Raw genomic sequence first — 25184 nt, 5'->3', positions numbered from 1 at the left:
AATGGAGCATTACTTTCTTCCACAACCTGAGATTTAGTTGCCACTTTAACCTTTACGTTCTTAAAGAATGTTTCGTTTTTGCCTTCTTGATCGAGGCAAACCATCATCTTCCTCATCACTACCGTCAATAATCTCTACCTTTTCAGAATGAGTTGACAGTAGGATTTCATTAGGCGAAACACTGTTAGTGGTGTACATAGTCTGAGGATGAGGGATAGTAACTTCCTTATCAAGGCCATCCCTTTGGCCATCCCTTTTTTGTTGTAATAGTTCAGACAAGCAAGATGCATTTTTTTGTACTTGGCAAAAAATAGGATGTGTTGATTTTAACAAGATCTTTAACGCACAACTTGTAGCCAAGTGATGTGCGTCCTGCTCTTTGAATCTTTCATTATCCGTGCTATACACAATCGCTTGGCTACTGGCCACTTCAGCCAAATCAAGCAAATCACTTACTATTTTAGGATTTTCATTCATAATCCCAGTAAATCGTGGTGAACAAGAAAGTCTCACAGAAGGTATAGTTAACTTACCACTAACCTCAATCACTGTTTTTTCATTAATATGAACAGCAGTATCAGTAACATCCTGCCCAGCTTCATAATTCCTAATTCATTCATGTAATGACTGACACAAATTCAACAGAGTTATTATCAAATTCTGCCGTAGTGCAGGTTATTGCGCTATACAGTTTTTCACATACTTCATCATGTTGAAATCATTTGTCGCAAACTGCCCTTTAAAAAATCTGTTATTTTGTCAATTTTTGCCAGTTTGGGTTTTGGGGCAGTTTCCAAACTTATAGTAGTTGTTGTCTCTGCAGATGCTGAGGTTTTATTAGATTTTGCCTCAATCCTGTTTGACATTTCGTAAACTCCTTTTCCCTGGCATTCTGCTCACAGTCAAAGCAGTATTTACTTATTTCAAGTGCACTTTTTAATCTAGAGCAGCTCAAAGGCCAATATGACCCACAGTCACTGCTTGTTGAGGGTGACCAAACAATTCTACACCAGCAGCTCAAAGGATCATTTCACCACAAAATCGCTGCACCAACCCTCAACAGTCGCAGCTTTTTATAAGCAATCTGGATTGTGGTCTTCATTAGAAAGTGTTTCACAAATGTCTCAGCGCGGTCACTCGATTATATAGTTCTCTATGATGTTTATCAGCTGCCCTGTCACTGCTTAGACTCAGTAGGCAAATTCTGCACAGTCTGTTTGCAGCTTGACAAGCGGTTTTACTCAGGAAACAAACGCGAGGAGAGTTAAGCACTTATAAACTCTGATTCGATACAGTGGTCGAAGTGAGCGGGAACGGTCGGGAGCAGTGTTCCACTACTTATTTTTTACTGTTAACAGCTCCACTACTTTTTGCAACCATTTTCACCATTACAGAACTGTTCTTTGTGAAGTTAAAACTAGGGGTGTACCGAACTTCAGCTTCGAGTAAGTATTCGGCTGAATTCCGGCTAAAAAAAAGCTACTTGGCTCCAGCCGAATAGTTTCTAGCTATTCAGCTCTTGCCGAATACTTTGACCTTCTCATTTGAATACTATGCAGCATGAACCCAGAAAGGCAAATATAGACTTCAGTTTGAAAATCTGAATAGAATTAGACCAGACAAATTGCTATTACACAGCTGGAAAATATCTTATATTGTAATCTGCTCTTTAGGGCATGTTTTGTTACAAATTCTTAGACAAAAAAGGTGCTTATCTTTTATAATTAGCCTGCAACAATACAGGAAGATCTTTTCTTTTGGAGAAGGTTTATATGCAATGTGCTCTTTTTTCAGTTGGAGAAAAACAAACTGAAAGATATGTGCAAAGATACTTTCAGTTCCTGTCATTTCACTTCTCATTGCATATGTCATAGTCCCCCCTTTTCTTTTTTTAAGGACTCGAGTCCTGAGTTTAACATTATCTGATATTTTATGAGGGAATTAGATGTTGCATCTGTTTGTGTATTGATGAGAAAGAGTGGCGTGGATAAGTGAAAATTGAGCAGCATTTGTTTGGGTGGGGTGAATTGTTGTGAGATGTAGTTCACGGATTTCAAATTTCCACTTGTGTCCTGCATGAGCCGATAAGAACCATTTTATATATTTCTATGTGAGCTGCAAAGAAGTTTCGAAACTCGACCACATCAACTTTACAACTGGATAGAGAATGCAATGCATCTGATTCACAAAGGCAGTCTTTTTGCATTTGTGAAGCCTCCTACTTTAACAGGCACTGAATATGCAATAATCTCTGTACATTTGGTCCCTTCATTTTGGTTAAATGTGCTGCATTTCTGGCTTTTATACTTTAAAAAAAGATGCTACATTAATTACAATGAAGAGAAATACAAGTATAGAATGCATTTAAAATGGTGCTTTATTTGTTTTTTAATAAGTGTGTTTTTTTAAGTTTGGAACATGATTTATTAAATAAAGCAACTATTCGGCTTAAGCTGACTAGTTGACAAACTATTCGGTATTCGGCAGAATACTAAATATGCTATTCGGTACAGCCCTAGTTAAAGCACACTTCTCCATTTTTCAACCGGATATCAAGTAAAGCTACATTGAAATCTGTTACATTACATCTGAATTCAGAATCAGCAAGTTGTAGTTACTTGACAGTGGCTGTCGTTTCAGCATGGGCCGAGTTCACTAATCATTAAGCATGCACAGCTGCCCTGTTTGCTTGGTGGCCCGTGGTTTGTGTTTGGTGTCAATATTCCAAGAGACAACACTCGACTGTTCAGAGATGGTATCTCAGCTCTTCAAAGCCGACCCCTGCAAACACCCGCACTGTCCAAAACCGTCCACCGTCCAAAACAATGGAGTGACTCTGGGAGAAGGAAGTCAAAAATAAAAGTGGGTTTCAGCAAGACCTTACTTGTCTCCCCCCACCTTTCTGATGATTCCAATGAACAGGCACTCCTACACTATTTGAGAACCTGAACCTGAGAGGTTGTGGGAGTAGCAATGCTGAAGATTGAAGAAGTGTTCCTGGCACACGTATGGGCGCTGATGGTATCTTTATTCAGCTTCGACACCCAAACAAAATCAGCATAGCCCATTATTTAAATATTTTCACGGCTGTGTGAAACAGTGGCTATAAACTGCACACAGTAACTGAAAATACCCTTGGGACAAGTGCATTGAAGACTTGAGACGAAAATAGAGAATGAGGTGTTTGATATTTTTCTCTGATTAATGTATGAAAGTTTGTTCTTGGGACTAATGCAATGCATTTCACTTTAATGTGAATGATTGATCGTATATTTACAACTGAACTCTCTAGTATCTCTTATTGCAATATGTGTGTTTCTCTGGTTTAATACATATATAAATACAGATTCAACTGTGGGATTGCATTTATATTACTAATCGGGTTTACATGTCAATTCATAGAATTATAAATGCCATGGCAAGTAGAATCGAATGTGTTTTGGGTGTGTTTGATCTCATTTTACATGGCTGTAAGAACCGTCAATAAATAAAAAATAATGTAAAGCGACAGTACGGGTTCTATCACATGAAAGGAAACCAGAATGTTACCAGGCCAGACCTGAGCAGGAGAATCTGGGTTCTGTTAAGGGGGCTTTTAACACGTGTTTTTGTGCATTTACAATGTGTATGCACTTTGTGCATAGGACAACGACCTCCTTGTCTCAGACAATGAATACAAGGAGGTGACTATAACACAGGCTCTTTTGGCTGTGGGCAATCTGAAAGTCATATAACCATGTGATAGTTTGCATAGATCTCAGGTTGTGCCATTTAAGATCTTAACTGATACACCAGTTCAATGCCATTTTATTTATGCAAGGATCTGTAAACCTATTTTTTGTTTTAAATGAATATTAAAAGAAACCCACATATTCTTGCCTCTTTTTGGCTATGGCCCTTGCTTACCTTTAATTCGTTTTACAATGTTGATGTTCAGCAGTTACTCTCCATGCCTTTTACTATGGTGCAGCACATTCTTTCAAGGCCATCTCTTACATTCATGTTTTTACAATCAATAAAATAAATGATATTTAGTTGGGAAATATACACTTTTATCATTTAAAATGTTGTGGCGCTTCTGGCACTCACTGTGTTATGGTGAAGTTTACACAGTTTCCTGTGACAAGCATTCCTGGTAAGCGTGAATGTTTGAATTATATGCACTGTGGTAGTTGCATCTGGGCTAAAGTCCCTCTCGCACAACTGAACAAAGTCAATCACCAAGTAAACCCTTTACTTTCTAAACTACTTTTTTTCCCCTTAATGTCTTCTTGTTGGAAATCCATAAACGTTTCTTTTTTGGTATCACTTCACATCTTTTGTTACATCACAAATTACAATTTGCATGAACTTTTCCAACAAGCAGGTGCACACAGCTTTTGTTGTGAAAGTACAGTAAAAATAGAAAACTCATTTGTTTATTTCCACAGTTGCTTTCTGGTACAATGAAAAGGGGCATTTGGTTGCATAATTTCTTTGAAATTATTAGTTAAGTGTACAATAGCCTACAACATTTCAAACGTGTTCCTGGTCCATAGGAGCATGCTAAAGAAAACAGCCAAAACTTAGTTCAGTATGTTATTTATTTATTGTTATTTGGTTGAAAATAATAAACTGTTCACATTTTTATACAAAACATCAATCGATGCAATTTCAAACAAAAAATTTAATTAAATAAATTCAAGATGATAAAACCAAATCAAAACACAATATTTTATCAAGAACAGCAAACACAATTAAGATTAAGTTTACACATTCGACAAAAGCATTTCCTGATATTTTGTTAGATAATTCCATGTCGAACCCTGGAGGAATCTACAGGATAATATTTGTTTAAGAATTCACAGATGGTCTCTTGGTTACAGAATCGACATGTAGCTTGATCATTGGATACCATACCTTACCAAAATGTATTTTGTTAAAAACCAAGCGCCACCAAAATCGAAGAAAGACCGACCTAGTGAGTGTGTCTGGATAAATAGCAAGGTATGATGCTAGAGTCCACAGTTTCTTGTGACCCTCCTGAAGATGATCCAGGGAAGGATAAGCATGCATTGTCTCAATAGTTGATATTCAGTCCATATCATACAATTTGCATTTAATTCTGACCAGATAATAAATGAGGTCTTGAATCGAATTGTCCATCTCCTCTAAGAGGCTACTACAATAATCATGTATTTAACAGAACCAAGTATTACCTCTCACATCTAACATAATTTTAAGATCCACATAAAAACAATTATCAGCTGGACATAAAAAAATTTGAAGGAGAGATGGAATCTTTCAATGTTCTCTAGCTTTGAGAGTCAACACCCAGCTCATAAATAGCAGTACTAGGAATAGAACAAGGTAACCTTAAGACAGTTTTCCAGATCAAAGCTTAATCAACAGGCAAATGACCAAGCACCGCCAATGGGTAGGTGTATATCCCATAAAACAGTTTAGGGACTACCTCCCCTTCAACTGACAGTATGACAGGCCTCAAAGTAAATTTATTTTATCTGGAGTCCACCCTCTGAAGTTGAATGGACAGGGCAACCGCCTAACTCTTTATCCAGGAGATAATCTTGGGTGAGCAGGGCCCAGCAGAAATAGAAAAAAAACACCCCAAGTTTACCCACTGGTTTGGAGCTTTGTCGCCAAGTATACCCATTCTTTTTCCTAGACATGGAAAACTGAATTATTTGAAAGATTTATTTTCAATGAGTGTTTATCACAAAATTAGAAAAGGTCTTGATCAATTGCTGAAGGCCTATGGAGGTACAATCAAAAAGGAGAAAGTCGTCCGCATAGGCCAACCATGTAGGTCGAGGGTGATGTAATTTTGGAGTGTTAAAGGCAGCTGGTTTTTAAACTGTCAGTCATATATAAATTGAACAGGCAGGAAGCCAAAATTCATACCTGCCTGACTGACATCAAGAAAGTTGCTACAGAGTGTGATAAATGGCCAAAATGATTAAGATGAAGTTGAATCTTAGACTTGGAGTATATGCCGATAATCACTCGTAACAGTCTCACTAGAATACCCCACACACAGAGTTTGGACCACAGCAAGCTATTATCGACAGCTTTGAAGGCAGCTGTTAGGTCCAAAGATGCAATGTAGACAGAATCATACTTCCCACTTGAAACAAGCTGTTGAATTCAGTTACATTGAAAACCATTTAATGATGTTGCCATACTTTTTCTGAATCCTATTTGCCATTTTTCAAACAGCCCAGCTTCCATTGCTCACAGTTCAAGGTGTGACAGCAGGATTGAGTCAAAAACCTTACTGTCTTTGTCTAGTACTGCTACAGGGCTATAATTAAGAAGGTTGGATCTCATTCTCTTTATATAGATGGGTATAATATAAGCAGTGGACTAGGTGTCAGTAAAAACTTTGTTTATCGATGTTCTGAAACACAAAAGACTAAGTGGTAGCCCATGTCTCTGGATTAGATTTAAACAGATAGATTGGCAGCCCATTAGGGCAGAGAGCACGATGAATTACATCAAGCAATGTTTTATAACCAAAATCAATACAGTCAGTCTCATTCATATCCTGAAAACCGGGGGTAAAGAAGAATCTGCTACCATCAGTAAAGAGAATAATTCCTGGAAATAAGCCACCCAATCAGCCTCCATTACTACATCAATGTGCTGCTCCGCTTGGGAAGTGTCTATTCCATTGACCACAAGACAAAAAGCTATGTTGTTTTTATTACTCGGAATTGACAACATCAGCTCTGCATCCTCCTGAGATCTTTTAATGCGAGTCTGATAAAGCCAATTGCGGTAGGACTGGCAAATCTTTATACATATACACCCCTTTTCCTCAAGGAAGATATCTGTCCTTTTCCTTATGCGTCTCAGATTCTTTCTCATTTCCCGTTTTTGAATTACCAGGACTTCATTATAAGCAGGAAGATGCTTTGGGACTGAGTGTGTAGATCCCATCTTTTGAGTACTTTACTAGAGCTAAGAATCTTACCCGCAAACGACCCAAAATCATCCAAAAGTTACATTTCCACTCAGAGGAGTATATCAAAAGATTAGCAACAAGATCATTCACTTTTATGGCTGTAGCAGCATTCTAGGATATTCTAGTGCCTGATGCATTCACCGTTAGACCAGACAAAGATTGTATACATGTAGCCTAATTTTCCAGATCTATTGTAAACAAGACTTCAAGCATTGAATGATCACTCAATGTAGTTTGAATACTGCTAAAGTGAGTACAATTCAAATATAACCAGCAATCAGTGAATATATAGTCAATAGTTGATTTGTTGTTCCCGTTAGACCAGGTCAGGACAGCAATAGCATCAGCAGGTGAGATATTTAAAAAGGCCAAACCAAGACCCCCCCCAAGCCTTTCATGCATTGTTGACTTTGTTTTACTTATTATTACTCCTTGCTCCACCTGGGTATCATTGGTCAGGCTCTGGCGTGGCTGACCTCGGTTACCAGACATTTGGTCGAATGCATTTGATCGAATTACAATATGGTCGAATCAATTTGGTCGAAAAAATGGTCTTTTTTTTTTATTTTTTCTGGGGGGGGTCCCCCCAACCCCCGTTTTTGGTGTTAAAACAACTTTTTACCTATTTTTACCTATACTAGAGCAAAAAAAAATATATACTTTTAAAAAAAAATTCGACCTTTTTTTTTTCGACCAATTTGTCATTCGACCAAATATATTCGACCACTTGACTTGGCAGCGCTGACCTCCTTCCTCGCCAATCGACCCTCCCAGGTCCAACTGGGGTCCTTCCTCTTTGACATCTTTTTCTCTACCTGTGGTGTCCCCCAGAGATCTAACCTCTCCCCCTGGCTTTTCAACCAGTATCTGGCACTTCTTGCCCATCGCATCGCCGCTCTCTGTCCCAACTTTCAGTGCTACACGGATGACACCTAGCTCATATTCAGGCTACCCTCGGCCTCCTATTCCCCTTCCATCATCTCTGACTGTCTTTCTGCTATCCATGAATGGTGTGCCGCCAACGACCTCTGCCTTAATGCCAGTAAGACTGAGGTTCTACTCCTCGGCACACCCACTTCCTCCTTCCCTGCAGCTCTCTGAGCTGCCTCCCTTGGCCCTCTTCCTTCTCCTACCTGCAAGGCAAAAAACCTCGGGGTCATCTTCGACTCCACACTCTTTCTCTCCTCACATATCCGATGTCTCTAAGAAGTCACACTACCAGCTGCACCTTCTCAGAGGAGCCCTGGTTCTCTCGAAGCTGGACTACTGTAACAGCCTCTACCTAAATCTGCCTGCCTCTACTCTCCTCCCTTTGCAACTCATCCAGAACAGGACTGCGAGACTTGTCCTTGGCCTCAAGCCCAGGGACCGTATCTCTCCAGGACTGAAATCACTACACTGGCTCCCAGTGGCTGCAAGGATTAAGTTCAAAACCCTCTGCATTGTCCACAAGGCCTTCTGGGGCCTTGGGCCCAAATACCTTCAACTCTCTTCCTAAATATCTTCCTTCTCGAGCTCTTTGCTCATCCACCTCCAACTCCCTCAGGGTCAGCCGCTTCTCCAAGCAACGAGTTGGGGGTAGATCTCTCTCCGCAGCAGGGGCCTCCCTCTGGAACAGCCTCCCTGCCCCCCCTGAAACTTGAGGAGAACCATCTCTGGTTCTGGAAGCACCTCGAAACCTTCCTCTTTGCCTCTGCTTTCTCTCCCTCTCTCCTCTGCTAAAACCACTGAACCTGCACTGAATCTGCAACTGGGCCACTCGCTGATCTTGGTCCTTGGCCCAGCCACTCTTCCTGCACTGCCTCACTGCACTATGGGACTGTCTCTGTATCCTACAGCCCCTCCTCCCAGCACTTACCTTGCACTTGCCACCAGCTGGCCCTATTATTTATCTTGTATTCTACTAACCCCGTACTGCACTTTTCCCTTCCCCTCTACCCTTGCACTTGCGCGATCTGAATGACACCTGGCCTAGTAGGATCGTTGTCTGTCTCCCCTTTATCCCCCCCTTGCCTCGTCGCGCGTTGAAACACTTGTGTATAGGCACGTTACAAATGCCATATCATATCTTCATCCAAGTGATCCCCATAACATGGTAGAGACAATACAAGTTCAGATCTAGTGTAAGCATAATGTGCCCTTCTTCAAAATGTTCAACCCAATCAATCATGGCTAAGAAGCTGAAGTGTGCTTTCCAAATCACTCATACCACCAGTATGCCAATCAACATGAATAACTAATACATCATATGATAAGGTTACGTGTGTTGCAAGAACCCCAAAGCAAACATCTACAGATCCAATTACTGAAATATTTTTAGTGGATTTCACTAAGGTCAATAGACCACCAAAAGGATGTCCTAGAGCTCCCTGTTTGGCAGCCTGGCAGTATAAACCATATCCGTCAAACAACGGTGTGTCTCCTGGAGAGACATAATCCCATAGGTCTTAAGTTTAATTCCCACTTCCGGGCTAGTAAAGTGATAAAAATGACCTTGTGTATTACAAGATAAAATAGCCAGGGGATAATTTCGGGGAGCAGAGTGATGTAAGGGTTGGTCACTACATGAGATGCATTGCATTTAAAAGCCAAGACCGATCCTTAATCTCCTCAGAAGGTTTAATGTTTGGCTTTAAGGTATGAATTTCATTTCCAAGGGCTGAATCATTGTCCAAATCTCTAAAAGGATTACCTGGTATCAAATTTTCCTTATGATGCACAAGATCAAAAGCAAAGGTTCTAAGGCCTTCACGTTCCTGCAACACCAAGTCAAAGACAAGTTTGGAATTAAAATACGCAATTGATCGGTTGGTTCTATATTGTTTTACGAAATTGACTCTCGGAATAGCCCCAGTGGAGATACCTCAACACTCTCAAATAATATGACATGCGGATGGCCTGCATTATGTTCTTCTGAACCAGCTGATTTCCTTTGTGTTTGAGTACGCACCCCATACCTCTGGCCAATATTTGTACCACTTGAAAAGGCCAGAGGGCACAATGGGTAACGATCTAATTCCCCCCACCGGTTGCCATGAATTGGGCAGTATGTTGGGACCATGGCAGAGGGCTTGAGAGATGAAGCCAAAAGAGAACCTCCTACACCATGGTCGGGACCACAAACAAGGAAGATTGGGGCACTGTGTTAAAACAGGAGACATTCCCTGCCGCTGGAATGAGAGAAACCGGACCAGTTACAACATGCCTTTCCTCCACGAAAGTGGAAGGCAACACTAGAAGTATGGGTTGGAGAGCTAAGGAAGAAGCGCATTCAAGAGACAAATTGTTATCAGCTTTAACTTGTCCAACTGCCTGAAATGTGAAATTTTCAGCCAAACTACTAGAAGAATCAACCATCTAAGCTTTGGTTGCATTATTAATCAAAAAGTGTTTAACTGAGGGTTGAGACAACAGCTTAGGCAGAAAGCAGCATGATGCCTGATTATTTTTCTTCAGAACACTGAGCTTTTTAATTTGTTTTTCCAGGGTACCCCTCTTCACTCTGCCAGCATTCGGAGCCACAAGATGGGGACCAACCCTTTACCCCAAGGGGCAAACAATGGGTGCGTTCTCGGAACCCTCTCCTTCAACTAGGAAAACCTCCAGAAGTTGAGGGAAAGGAAACAATCATTTAATATGAAATCATCCAAAAAAATAGAACTATTGATGCTTCCCAAAGGGGCACTTGAAGCCACACTCACACAATCTTCAGTCAAGTCATCAGGGATCCTAACTGAAAGTAGACAACCACATAGAGTACCCTTAGATTTAATATGTTCAAATGCCCTTTCATGTTGAATCATAATGGAACAAGAGGAATCAATCACTGCAGTGGAATTATCCCTCCTTGCAGTTTCTGGTGAATTTTACCTGGTTTCATTAACTTTCAGAAGGTTTTGATTGAATAGTAGCTCTTTTGCAGGCACATGCAACTTGATATTTTCGAATTTAAAACGCAAGGATTCCAAAATGACAGTTACATTTCAAGTCTGTTTTAAGTCTTTCATAAAGTTAAACCAAAATACATAACACCTGATTGATTTCTACCAAAGTCTGGTTTGTAACATTCCCTGGATGGCCATCCACATGATCCACTGTTGTAGAAAATCTGCTGAAGGGAACACATGGAGGTGGAGAATCCATAGAAGAGGAGAACAAATCAAAATCTGGAACAGAGCCCGCCTCAAGAGCGGGTGGAGTGTCAAGAAAGCACAGAGAGTTAACGCCCAGGTCAATATTTGAAGGCAAAATCACATCTACATGGTTAGAAATACCCGACTGAAGCAAAGAAAAATTTTGAGCCTGTGATTTAAAAATGGCTGAGCTTACTGCAGCCTTTCCTTTCTACCTTGTTTTAGGAGGGAAATAATCTGTTATCTTTTCCATTCGGTTTCTAAAAGCTGATTTTTGAATCAATAAGGGAGATAGAAAGGCTGATGGATTATTAGTTGCCTTTCCCTCAACAGAATTTACAGCTTCAAACGACATACGTGGAAAAGGTTTACAGCCAGCATCATTTCATCTGTAACGTATATAAAGGCAGAGCAAGATAACATTTTATCTTTTTCGCTCCTCAGGTCGTACATAAGACTGTTGCTGGAAGCGTGAAACAGCAGCAAGATTTTTGGTTGATCGAGATTACAAAGTGGGTTTTAGCCAGATTGCAAACAAAGGTAGTGGTGATTTAATGCTCAATATGATAACTACAGCCACTCAAAAATCCCATGAGATCGGCAAGGAACTGGAGATTGCCACTAAACAATTTTTGTAGAGTCCCCTTATAAGTGACGTCCGAATCAAATTAGAAGCAATCGGCCAATATATTGAAGAATTTCAAAAGTTTAACTCTGCTTAAAAAAGCTGATAAACCTAAGAAAGATATCCCAGCCTTCTCGAAGGAGAATGTGTTCCCTTATTTGGTGCTCAACTACATTTGTAATCACTGGTACTACCCCTTTCTCTCTCAGAAGTACACAGACCCGAGAATTAAGAGGTACTGGGTTACATATTCAAATTCGGGGAGTAACGGGTCAGATACAACCATATCAACCTCAGAAAATCAGTCTTCTTTTTTTAGGAAGAGTACAAAGAAGGGGCCGAAGACCACATGGGCCCAGACAGCCTCAAATACAGGGGCCATTCAGAACATTCAACATGAGGAGGCGGGCATATCCACGAAGAAATCACCAATTTTCAATCTTTACGAATTTTATCTGGATACCCACCATACCTCACTTTTACACCGAGGACTATCCTTTGTACCTGCACAATCAGTGACCCTCCAACAAACCAAACTCAACATCCAAGCCTTTTTTTTGCAAATCTGCCTAAAAATTATTTTCTTGGTATAAACATTGAACCCGATAAGGCGTTCACAAATTTTAGGGATACATCTAACTTTACTCCCCAGCACTCAGATATGCTGCCTGAGATTTTAGCCTTTGAGGGCCGTACCATACAGGATATACACAAATTATTTCAAGGCCCGATCCCCATAGTCATTGATAATCTGCATAAAGAAGAGAGAACAGCATTGAACACACTTAGAACAAATCATGATTTAGTGATTAAGCCCGCAGACAAGGGTGGAGAAGTGGTAGTACAGCATCAATCCCAAAATGAATTTATGTTTGTTGAACTTCTGTCCAAATGGGTCACATTATAACATAGTATTGGAGGACCCAACCAATGACATTATGTCCTATTTACAAGACATCTGTCAGACAGCGATAGAAGATGGATTTTTGACTGAACCAGAAGCTAGGTTGTTAACTCCATATAATTTAAGAGCTTCTTGTTTTTATGTTCTACCTAAAGTTGATAAGAATAGTGTGCAACCACCAGGCAGGTCGATAGTGTCCCAATGAGGGTCCATATTACAACCTATGGGCCAGTTTCTGGATTATTTTTCTAAAACCACTAACTTTGACCACACATGCATATTTAAAAGATACAAGGGATGCAATAAACCTGATTGAAGATCTTGAGTTTGATACAAAAAAGATTACTTGGTAACTTTAGACATCACAGCCCACTACACTAATAATCCACAGGACGAGGCATTACAGTTGAAGAAACGGCACATAATACTTGTGAGATTCCACACACTGTACAGATGGAATTTTTGATACAGCTATTGAAAATTGCTATGAATCAAAAGTCTTTACATTTTACACTAAAAGATACCTACAGATCAAGGGCACAGGGATGGAGGGCACATTTTCCCCCAGCATTGCCAATCTGTTCATGGCAGCATTTGAAGACAAGTATATCTTTCCTTGACATCGGTTAACCCACATTTCCCTTTGGCGTTGGCACATTGATGACATCCTATGTATCTGGCATGGCAATTTTAAAGAATTGCTCAATTTATAACATGGCTGAATGACATTACACCCAATCTACACTTCACTGCTCAACGGAGCAAAGAGGAGATTGCTTTTCTCAATTTAACCATCAGACACTCTAACAATAGTTTACATACCACCTTTTACACCAAACTCACAGATCACAATACTCTATTACAATATGCTAGTCAACATTCCCCAGACAGTCTTCCATACAGTACATTTTAGCGCCTCTGGCGCAACTGAGCCAAGAAATCAGATTACACCATTCAAGCTGATTGACAAATTCCTTGAAAGAGTTTACCCGTTACATTTACTGAAAAGAAAGGCTAAGAGAGTCTGGTTTATTAATCGAGAACCACTCGTGCTTTGTAGAACTGCAGGAAAATACCAATCAGATCTGTGCCGGCATCACCACTTTCTCTAGATTTAATCCCAGGTTGAAACAACTGGTTTGTAAACATTGGGTATCTCCATATTAACCAGTACCCAACTATTTATTTCCCTCAAAAGGGGATACAACCTGCAAGATAAACTAGTCCGTTCGGCCTTAGATACCATTACCAGGTCACCTAATATTGCCAGATCATTTCATTTGGTAACCTTACCATGTCACCTATTGGCCATCAACCATGTGGACACTGCACAGCATGTCCCTTTCCTAAAAAAAACAAAAAAAACACATCTAGTCTTAGTCACTTATAATAACTTCTCTTGGACTCAACAGTTTACAACTTGTCAGACCAAATATACCATATATGTCATAGTCTGCCCTTGTGATCTGTGCTGCATTGGCAGGACTACACGGAGCACCTGTGCCCACATCAATGAACCCTGACCAAAGATTAGAACAGCTCAGACTCAAGCTCCCCTGATTAAGCTCTTTTGGAGAGAGGGCACTCTGTAAATGACCTACAGTGGTTCATATTGGAAGCTATTTCATATTGGAAGCTATTCTCCCTGATGTGAAAAACCTTTCCATCATACGTAGCTTATATAAAGATTAGACACACACCTCCGATCTCAATAAGACAATGAATTGGTCAATTCTACTTTAAAGTGATGTTTATGTTTAAATAAAGTACTTACAATAAAGTGACTGTTGCACTCTATGTAATTTGCCAGCAGGCATCAATACTTTTACTTTATATAAAGGCTATTTGGCATCCTGCATGAGCTTTCAGTAATATTGTCGCATCCTTGCATCCATGCGTTCGAATTTTGGAACAGATTTGTTATCTCTGTGACCAGACTACAGTGTGAATAAGGCTTCAATCTCTGGACTTCTTTCCATGATGGTTGCCATTTTTTCTGTATTCAGTATGCTCATAGGACATCATTGTTTGTCCATGTTTTTAGTGCCCTTCTTTTGTTTTTACTGCATCGTGTCTGACATAATCTGCTGAGCGCGAGTTTAGCGATAAACTTCAAGCAACAGTATGAATTGTGGCTTTGACCAAACAGCTGGACCCGTGTGAGACAGTGCATGCAGGAACCATGTGAGACACGTGCACTGTGAGGTAAGTCTCACATATAGATTGTCAGAGACTGCACCCGTCTTTCCATTGGTTTTTGATCAGATACATTTGGTGTCGGATATACGCGGAGACCGTTACACATCATCTCACTCAGATGATCTTGTTCAGTCTTATTCAGCGTAACAAAACTCATCACATTATTGTGTGTTACATTATATGTGGTTTTCTTCCATTTTTACAACTTGGCACTTTTATCATCTTTAACACACAATCTCATTTCACGCGTGGGCTCCATGCAGTTATTGACAGCATATTTTTTTATTGCCTCATACGTGGTTTACCTGGCATATCTCTAGATGCAGTGCTGGTATGCCTACTTTTGACGGTGGGAATGTACCATCAATTTAGACTGAAAACACCTCCATTCAAAATTAATTTATTAATTTGAGACCTCCTGTTCAGGTACTTGATTTATACTTTATTAATGGCCTGTTGGCCCATTTAACATTTTGAAACTTTAGTGAGCCCATTCACTTACACCTACTCTCTCTCAGATGTGTCTTTTTCTGTATCCACTGTTGCTGGGAATTACAGACAATGTAAATCATCCTGAGCATCGTTGTGTGATGCTTAGATTTGCCTTGTTCACATCCTGAGGAGGGCTGGGCCCATTTTTTTGGTTAAAATGTGGATCCTTTCATTGGCCTGAAAATTAAGTACTTGATCGACGACAGACAATTTTGAGGGTTGTTTTACCCACACCGTTTCAACAGATATTCTCTTCTCAACAGGATGGTTTGCTATTCAAATTGTATTAGATAGAGGTCATTTTTGGATTAAGTTGCACTTTACATTTCAGTTTATATCTTCAATATTTTTGCCTATATGGTTACATTTTGTGCTGATCCTTTTGTTTTTTTCTGATTCATTAAACAATGCCTTTTAGTTTTGTAAAATGGTTTCCTTGTTTTTATCTCTTCTTTCTATTGCAAATAAAAGGTTTTTTATGCTTTATGGTACTAAGCAACCACAGTGTGTTTGATTTGTATTATTAAGAAAGTGATCCACAAATAACCTGTTCAGTTGATCGTTATAATTTATGTTTAGTTGACTTATGCTTCTGTATTAAATAATGATATTTGAATTCATTGCATTTATATGTTTGCGTGTTTGTTGGACTCATGTAACACTTATGTCCAGACTTTATAAATTGTGACTTATACCAATTTCTGCTAACATAATAGACTTTGTCCTTTGCTAAGAGAGTGAAGCAGCGGCAAGCCACCCGAGTTATGCGATCGAGTAGAGGTGCACAAAGAATTAAAGAAGAGTACTAGATCTGCAAACAAATAGCTCACGGTTTGTAGAAGCCTTGTGAGCTTCACACACTAAACAGAGTACTCCCCTCAATGAATGTGATGAGCCCAAACAATGAAAAGAATCGGAGCAATGGCGTCCCATGGCTGCACCGCTGTACGGACTGCAACTGCGCGCCGCTCTGCATGTTGCTTGGAGTTTTAAAGGCACACCTCCAGAATATTTTCTCCAGCAAAATCGCAACTCCAGCAGCAATGAACACATTGAGCAGTAAGACAACCTGCAGGGACTGCAACTCACCACAACTTTGTGTATGTTATGTTATTAAGATTTTATACTATGATGGTTTCCGAGTCCTTAGGCTTGTCCGTGGGCTGGCATACTGTGCCCGTGCCAATGTGTCTATTATATGTTCCCACCATGTCATGAAATTCCGGTTTCCTGGTTATAGCACCAGCCATTGACTCTTCCACGTCTGCCAGAGTGACAGGAGAAAATGTAAATAGCAGGGGTGAACGGTACAAATTCAAATTTACTAACATAACAGCTAATTGTATAGCTGTACTCATGCACTATGTTCAGTGCTACAATACTAACATACTAGTATGTTAATGTTTTTCAGCATGCTACCTTCTAAAATTGCAAATCCACCTTTCATATCTCATTTCGAAACCATTCTCCATTATGACTTTTACAGAAACCACAAGGAGTAGATGCAAGCACTTGGGAGGGGACCTCAAATGTGTAATGTGCATGTTCCTTTGATTAAGTACGAACATGTGCACACTCCTGTGATGGTACCGCCCTTGCATTAAAAGATAATGCACAGAAAGCGATGTCTGAGAAGGGCGTGGGTTTCAAGACATTTTACTTCCAGTGTATGACACGCTTGTCAGATTAATTGAATAAGTTGCTCCCAAACTGAGCAGTCTCTGCACTCGTTCATAATCTGTAAACCAGATCTTATTCGAGGAGGTTTCCTCTCCGCCCGAGATGCATTCCGAAAAACGAGCTTTAGCAATTCAAGTCAAAAGATCAAATACCGCATGAATGGTTGTTCTCTCGTTTCATCTGCCTGCAGTTTAGCATTGTATGATCATATGAATGGCTCTACTTTTATAATCTATAGACAGGCTCGGACTGGCCTAGAGGGCAATGACCGATCCAAAAACATTAAATGCTGGTGTGGACCTTGTTTGTTTGGTCAAAGTGGGCCATTTTGATAAGTTACTTAACCACGCGGCTAGTAGTTTTGACCAGTGTTACTGAATACATTTTCTTTAACATGCACAATTTGCATCACATTCTATGGGTAGTACTCAGTCTGTCACAAAAGGAATGATTTGTCATTTGCAACTGAGGGCCACTTTTTTATTGGTGAGTGCCCGAGACACATTTATAGCCCCTGTCTGTAGAACTTGGTTTCCAGTTTTCCTAATGAACACATTGCGACTGTTTCCAACCATCCATTTATTGCATTGCACTGGCTTCACTCTAAAGCCTTTCAAACATTGTGACCTTTTAACCCTGTGTCACTGGTGGCCCTTGCTTTCGTTTAGGGCTGCTGATGACTTCCATCATCTTTGATTCAGTTTGAGTAAATTGTTGGGACTAAACGAACAATGATTTGCTGAGGTGAGTGGAAAATTAGTAGCCTGATTCTGCACGCACAGCTGAGTCTGGAGCAGAAGAAGATGGAGGCTTGCCACACTGCTCCCTCTTTCCACTGTCTGTGATTTGGAACTGCCACTGTTTCATTCCATGTGTTTTCCTGATTTTTCCTTTGTATGGCTAGAGGTACTGTGGGCAAATTGGGGTGGCTGGTCATGTTCATGCGCTACAGTAGGGATGTGGGTAAGAGGTGAGCCATCACTGATGCAGGGGTTTAGGTTGAGCGATGGAAGCAGCCAGTGGCAGCAGTGGAGTAGAGCTGTGTGCCTTGTGGACTGTTCCGAAGCATGAGTGCCTAGATGAGAGGTGCTAATCCATATAAAAAAGGCCTAGGATCACAAGAACCTGAGAAAGATGAACAGCTGGCAAGGTATTAACATGAATCCAAATCTTATCTTATAACCAATCATATTACTTTGTTAGAAATGGCTTGACTCTGTAGATTGAGCAGTGCCGCAGTTCTACCTACTTACCCCGAGACCGGAGATTGAGACTCAATGAATCTCTGCTAAGGCACAGGTGAAGCTCCTGTACAGTGGCCCATTTCCTCTGGGCTACTGAGAACACTGAGCATTGACTGCACTGGTGCACCTTGGGGGAGCTTACATGGAAACCTGGAAACACAGGGCTCTATTTATATTTGCGCATTGAACTGCACTGAGCCTTCCATTCAAATCAAACCTGAAGTATATTAGGCCTGCAAATGGTTAAGCACCCCTTTGTTGGAGCTCTGTACAATACTCCATTTGCTTTCATGGTGTGTCATCTGCTGGTTGTTCTGATAGCTGGCAAGTGATGATGTTCTGAGCGTTTTATCAATTTAACTGCGTTTACATGGACTTGTTCAAGGCAAACCAGGGATTTTTACATCGACTTCCAGGGCAATTTTTAGTTGCATATTTCTCAGCTATCAATTTTACTTTCGTTTATATTTTAAATTATATTTTATGAAATGTACAATAGCTTATTATGCATGAATCAACAGTGCTACATATAAGGGTGTGTTATACCATTGCTGCACCTATAGTGTATCCGCTTTGTACCATTGTTGTCATAACATGTCACCACGTTGCTTAACCACGTTGTCACCACCAACATGTCACCACGTTGCTTAACTCCCCACAGTCGGTAAATGGTGACCTCTTCCCTACTGACTTTTTGGGGAAGATAGTGTGTCATCCCGCCCATTGTACCTAGTGATAACCTCACTATATCATCAAACACAGCCATCTAGGGTTTTGCAGCTTAGAAAATATAAACACTGACTAGAAAAAGGAAGGGACACATGAGTCGAGACCATATAACCAGATCACTCAGAAAGAAAGGCTTACTCTGAAGCCAATGTGTAACAGAAACGTAGGTTCCTAGTAAATTATGCCTAAAATTATTCCTAAAAGGAAACAATACATTGGAAGCAATTGTCGTTTTGTTGGACTCCCACAGCATTTTTCATGGTTTGGAAACTCTTTCCCCAGCAAAGTTCAATGTGTCAGGTGGAGAGTGTCACTTCAATGTACATTGGTGTTGGAAAGCCTTTGGTTTGTTTTTCCACAGAAAGCATATCAACTTGGAAGAATATGTATCAATCATTTTGTCAAAAGTATAACTTCATCCTTCTTTACAGTCTCTAGATATTTCTAAGTTGCTAAAACCGTCTTTACAAGTGAGCAGATCAATGACTCCGTTTTTTTATCCACTGATGTAGAGATGGACAAGTCCAACGCTAGCCCCCTGGCTCAGGTTGAGTCACACGAGTTCCTGTTATGGGTTGTTTCAATAGTGAGTTTTTACTCTGAGAGATCTGGTACAGTTAAAGTTTGGGCCAATACATGATGTTCAATGAGATTTTAAGGGGATGGGGAGAGGGTTTTTGTTGAAGAAAGATGATCGTAAATGAGCCTCAAATTTAAATGCAATTACTGCAGTAATTCAATCATTCACTTTCCTTAAGACTTGATAATATATATTTATTGCAAAATTTGAAACCATTAATAGAAATATTTCAAACATAAAATGTCTCTTAACAAGACTCCCATGGTTCCCAAAGTTGATAATCCAGAAGCGAAAGTGTGTGTGCTTTCTCCCCTGATTTGGCTAAACATTCATACACTTTTCTTATTTTAGCCCCCAAAGTGATGCCTAGAGGAGGAATAAGTTTTAAGGTATCGCTTGTGTATTGATTAAACTGTTCTATTGACTTTTTCAGGGGTTAATATTTGAGGTTATCGCTCCAGTTATTCAGGTGCAGTGCTGTGTAGATGCGTCTTTGTTTTTGTGTCCGTTTTTAAATTTAAAGACGGCTTTAACTCTGTCTCTTCTCTTGCAGCATTATTTGAATAGCATTGGTGTCAATCAGCTGTTCCATGATATAGAAGTATTTCATGGTGCAGCTCAGCTATAGTGTTGATCATTTTGTAGAAGCTAGCCCAGCTGTGTACATTGGGGAGAATGGTATTGAATGTTTCTTTGGAGAGCTTCTTTTGTGTTGCAATGCTGATCTGTACATTTATATTTTCAAACCTATGTGCTGCGTTAGACTGTTGATGATAAAGAATGCAATAGCAAGGCTCCAGAACTATAACATTCAGCTGCGTCAGAAGACCCCACAAATTGTATGCATAGATTTCCTTCCATTCATCGATTACATGTTAATTTAAGCAGTATTTTCACAGGCGCTGTTGTTACTAATGTGTCTGTTCTTTTATGGTGTATCTATTGTATGTGCTTTTTTGTATGTGACAACCTGGAGCTGCACCATTTAGCAAAATATGACCATGAATAAATCACTGCATGTGTAAATATGAGCTTTGGCTTGCCATGTAATAGTGCATTATAATGAATCGCTGCATTGTACCGAAGGAGAACGTCTTTGCTGTCTGTTATATATTTGAGCTGCATCTTGTCTTGTTACAATATATTTTAGTTACTGAATCTCCGCATTATATTCTATCATTACAACCCAGGCGGTAAGTACGCCAACTTTACCACCATGGTGTAAACTACATTTACACCATGGTGGATGACGGATTTACCGCCCCATTCCAAGGTGAGTGGGGCGGTAAATCCCCATTTCCCATTTTACCCTTCCCCATTTTTGCCCCATAGGGCATAATGGGAGTGGGGAAGGCGCTAATTCCGCCACCGTAAATTACGGTGGCGTAATTAGCACCAAGGCGGTTTAGCGCCATGGATTTTAAGGGCTGCTAAAAGCAGCCGTTAAAATCGGAATCGGGCGTTAAGGGTTAACGACGGCGTTAACCCTTAACGCCCGAGTTGTAATGAGGCCCTAGAAAATGTTCTCTTGGAGAGTAGAGTTTTGCAAAACCGTGCAACTCAATCATTTACAATACTGAGCCCACAGGGCAGATGCAGCCCTCCAGAACATGATTTATATCCTGCAAATCCCTGATATTTACAATGAAGTCTGGCCTAATTCTTCTTTTATCTCTGAATTTTAGAGTGCATACAGAGAATGACTGGAATTACCAAATATTCAATCTTTGTGTTCATTTTCAAATATGGAAAAGGAAGAACATTTAAAAAAAAAGAAACACGTACGCTTCAAAGAATGCTGCACTTTAAATGTATAATTTGAAACAACAAAAAATAGGACAGATTACATTAAGCCACTTCCTTAAATACAAAATGAATTCAATACATTAGAAATTCCTTTTATTTTGTAGGTATCAAACTGCATGAAGCAAGGTTGAAATGGAATATCATATTTGTTACGCTAAACTACCATGTCATGTAATCATGATTCATAAACCTCACAGTAATATAAACCATCGATTAGAGACAGAGTTGAATTAGACGGGATAGCTGTACTCCTTAGAATTCACCAATGATTTTTACAACAAAAGGTCCTCCTTTCTATTACTTTTAATCAATAGCATGGCAGCAGCTAGAATGTGTTGGAGGTTTGGGGATTCTTCTTAAGTCTAGGTGATGAAGTGACCCCAATCTCCAAAACAAGGAAGAGAGACTCATTACCCAACGTGACCGGAGATTGGATTTTAGTGGCAACCATCATGTCACCATGTGGGAGGGGCCAGAGGCTATAGAAACAGAAGGCAGATGAGAGAAGACCGTGTTAGCTGTGGATAGTATATGGAGAGTATTACATGGAGTATAGGAGTGAGAAACTGCTGGAATTTGTTAGAAATACCTGGAGGGTAGGAAGAAGCCACAAAGAGATACTAAGCTCTATGGAAAGTGCTCATACAGAACAACCTGACATGGTGAAAGAGATGAGGGGGAAGGTTTGCAAACAAAATCCATGATGACTACCGAAAGAGATATTGATAGACGCAAAAGGAGAGCTTTCATTAATGCACTAACTTATAGGGGATACACTTACCAAGAGCAGAGAATGAAAGAGGAGCCACTCTCCAAGTTGACAAGAACACCAAAGTGAATGTCCCTGAATGGCCTGCCAATGGGAAATGGCATAAGAGGATAGAGCACGGTGGTAGCTGAAAATGAGGTGAGGAAGTGGTACCTTTGGCTAAAATATTTTTAGTATCCCCAAATTCATTCTCTTGGCCACTCTTACTTAAAACAGAGAGGTGCATTGTGGAGTTGTGGTGCTAGCACTTTAAATAACCCACTCAGACCAAGTGCACAGTGTTGTGTGCCTCAAGTCCGCAGAGCATGCTGCCTGACGTTTCATTCTACAGGATGCTTGATGCCACTTTCAATGCCTTTCTCCGCCTACACATTCCATAAAATCCACACACCCGATCCACTGTGGCAAAGCCCGCACAGGCAAAGGGCGCAGTGTTGTGCTCTGCAGGTCTGCTGAGCACGCTGCCCGACGCTTCGTTGTACACTATGCTTGATGCCACGTTGGATGCTTTTTCTCTGCCTACATGTACAATAAAATCCATGCACCGACCCTCTGCGGCAAATCCCATATAGGCAAAGGGCGCAGTGTGGTGCTCCGCATGTCCGCAGAGCACACTGCCCGATGCTTCGTTCTACACTATGCTTGACGCAACGGTCAATGCTTTATCTCCGCCTACACGTATGATAAAATCCATGCACCCGACCTTCTGAGGCAAAGCCTGTGCTGGCCAAGGCCATGTTGTGCTCTGCAGGTCGGCTGAGCACCCTATCTGATGCTTCGTTCTACATGACGCTTGACGCCACATTTGATGCCTTTTCTCCACCTACATGCACGATAAAAACCATGCAGCCGATCCTCTTTGGCAAAGACCGCATAGGCCAAGGGCACGGTTTGTGCTCCGCAGGTTCACAGAAAGCTCTACACAATGCTTCGTTCTGCACAACACTTGACACTACGTTTGATGCCTTTTCTCCGCCTACATGTACGATAGAATCCACACACCCTACCCTCTGCGGCAAAGTCTATGCTGCCCAAGGGTACAGTGTTGTGCTCCACAGGTCCACAGAGCATGCTGCCTGATGCTTAGTTCCACACAACGCTTGATGCCACATGCAATGCCTTTTCTCTGCCTACACATACAATAAATCCACACAGCCGACCCTCTGCGGCAAAGCCTGCGCAGGCCAAGGGTGCGGTGTTGTGCTCTGCAGGTGTTTGGCACCGCAGAACGAAGCTGCCACGCTTGCCACTCCAGTCACCTAAAATGGACACACCTCACCTGCCCACTGGGCTTAACACGGTACGTGCTCCCGCTTTTGCTGTGAATGTGGCTGTCACACTCTTTCTCTCAGTATGGTCACTCCACTACCCCCATTTTCCCTCATCCCCCCCACTACCTTCCTACCCCAACCCTAGCTCAAGAGTTCCCCCTCAATACACCGACTTTCCCAAACAGCTCACCCTTTACACCTACCCCTTATCCCACCAAACCATGCCTATGCCGTCTAGCATCATATACCCCACGACCCCAGCCCAGTCACTAGTCTTCTTACAGTCAAGCAACTACGCAATCTCATAATCGTCTCAAGAGCATCACCAGGCTACACGCAACTAAAACGCCTCCCGTCCGCAGCCCCAAAATCAGTTACCCGATATCCATTCGATTACGCAACCTCAGAATCACATCCAGAACACTACCAGTCCGTACACAACTAAAACAATGTCTTCCAGCCGCTGCCCCAACATCAGACGCCTGATATCTATGCAAAATTAGAATCTGCTCTAGATTCTCCCCACGCCAACAACCTTGATGAACTGGCAATTACGGAAACCTGGCTCCATGCAGCCACAGGACCAGTTCTCTCCCTTGCCATACCACCAGGATACATCATCCTTAAGAGTGATAGACAGGACGCTAAAGCAGCTGGTGTAGTCTTTATTAGCAGAGACCACCTTGCATCAAACAAACCAAGACCTCCCTCAACAACTGTGACATCCTATCACTAAAAATACCCATATATCCTTCCAACTCTATCACCACCCATCTAGTTTACCGGCTGCCTGGCCCCATCCTTGCCTTCGAAGAAGACCACCTCCAAATCTTACAAGAAAACACCAGACCTACTTCTCAAATACTACTCTTCGGTGACCCGAACCAAGGCCTCAATGGCCCCCCAATGACACACCAGCCACCTCTCTTACAAACTCACTATCCACACTTCGCTTCTATTACTGCATCCACTGCTGCACACATGACAAAGGACGATCCTTAGACTGGATAGCCGACCATAATTGCCACATCAATATCACCTCAAACACCCCTTGCTCATGGTCCGGCCATCATTTCCTGTTCACCATCCCCACCGCTCAACACAACAAAACTCCCACCACCACGATGCCTCCTCCCTTGCCTGCAGTGTCCGTAAGCTCACTAAAGAAAACCTCCTGCCCTATCTAGAAGCCCTCAACCCAGTTATCTCAACCAGTCTTGGCACAAATAGTCTGGTTGACCTTTACACCAAAACTCTAGCTAATGCCATCGAAACGATAGCCCCATTAGCTTCTAAAAAAGTGAAACTCTAACTGCTGGTTTACCCAGGAGCTCTATGAACTCAGAGCTATAAAGAGAAAATTGGAACTCTCCTGGCGAAACCTGTCCTCTGACACCCTCAAACAGGAATTCCCAACTGTATCCAAACAATATAAAAATGCAATTATTCAAGCCAAGGCTAACACATTTAATTCCAGAATTGCCAATGTGATCTCAAACACTAGAGAAATATTCTCCATCCTCAAGGAACTGGAGACCCCAGTCTCCCTACCATCCCAGCTATCTAAAGATCGCACAAGGTGTGACAGCATCCAAAGCGCCATGTTAAATAAAATTGGCCTGCTCCAAAAAAAATCATCACCAAACAAAACATCTTGAACAAGGTCCGAACAACCCACCTTGTCCAACACCGGCCCTGCTGCCACACACTCTGCCCCCACCCAAGCCCACATCACTATTCTAATTCAATACAATTTCTGACCCACACACTGTTAAAATTCTGAAAAGC

This window comes from Ambystoma mexicanum, chromosome 5p (assembly GCF_040938575.1).
Source record: "Ambystoma mexicanum isolate Mex_15411 chromosome 5p, UKY_AmexF1_1, whole genome shotgun sequence".
In the NCBI taxonomy this organism is placed as follows: Eukaryota; Metazoa; Chordata; class Amphibia; order Caudata; family Ambystomatidae; genus Ambystoma; species Ambystoma mexicanum.
Note: the sequence above shows the minus strand (reverse complement) of the source record.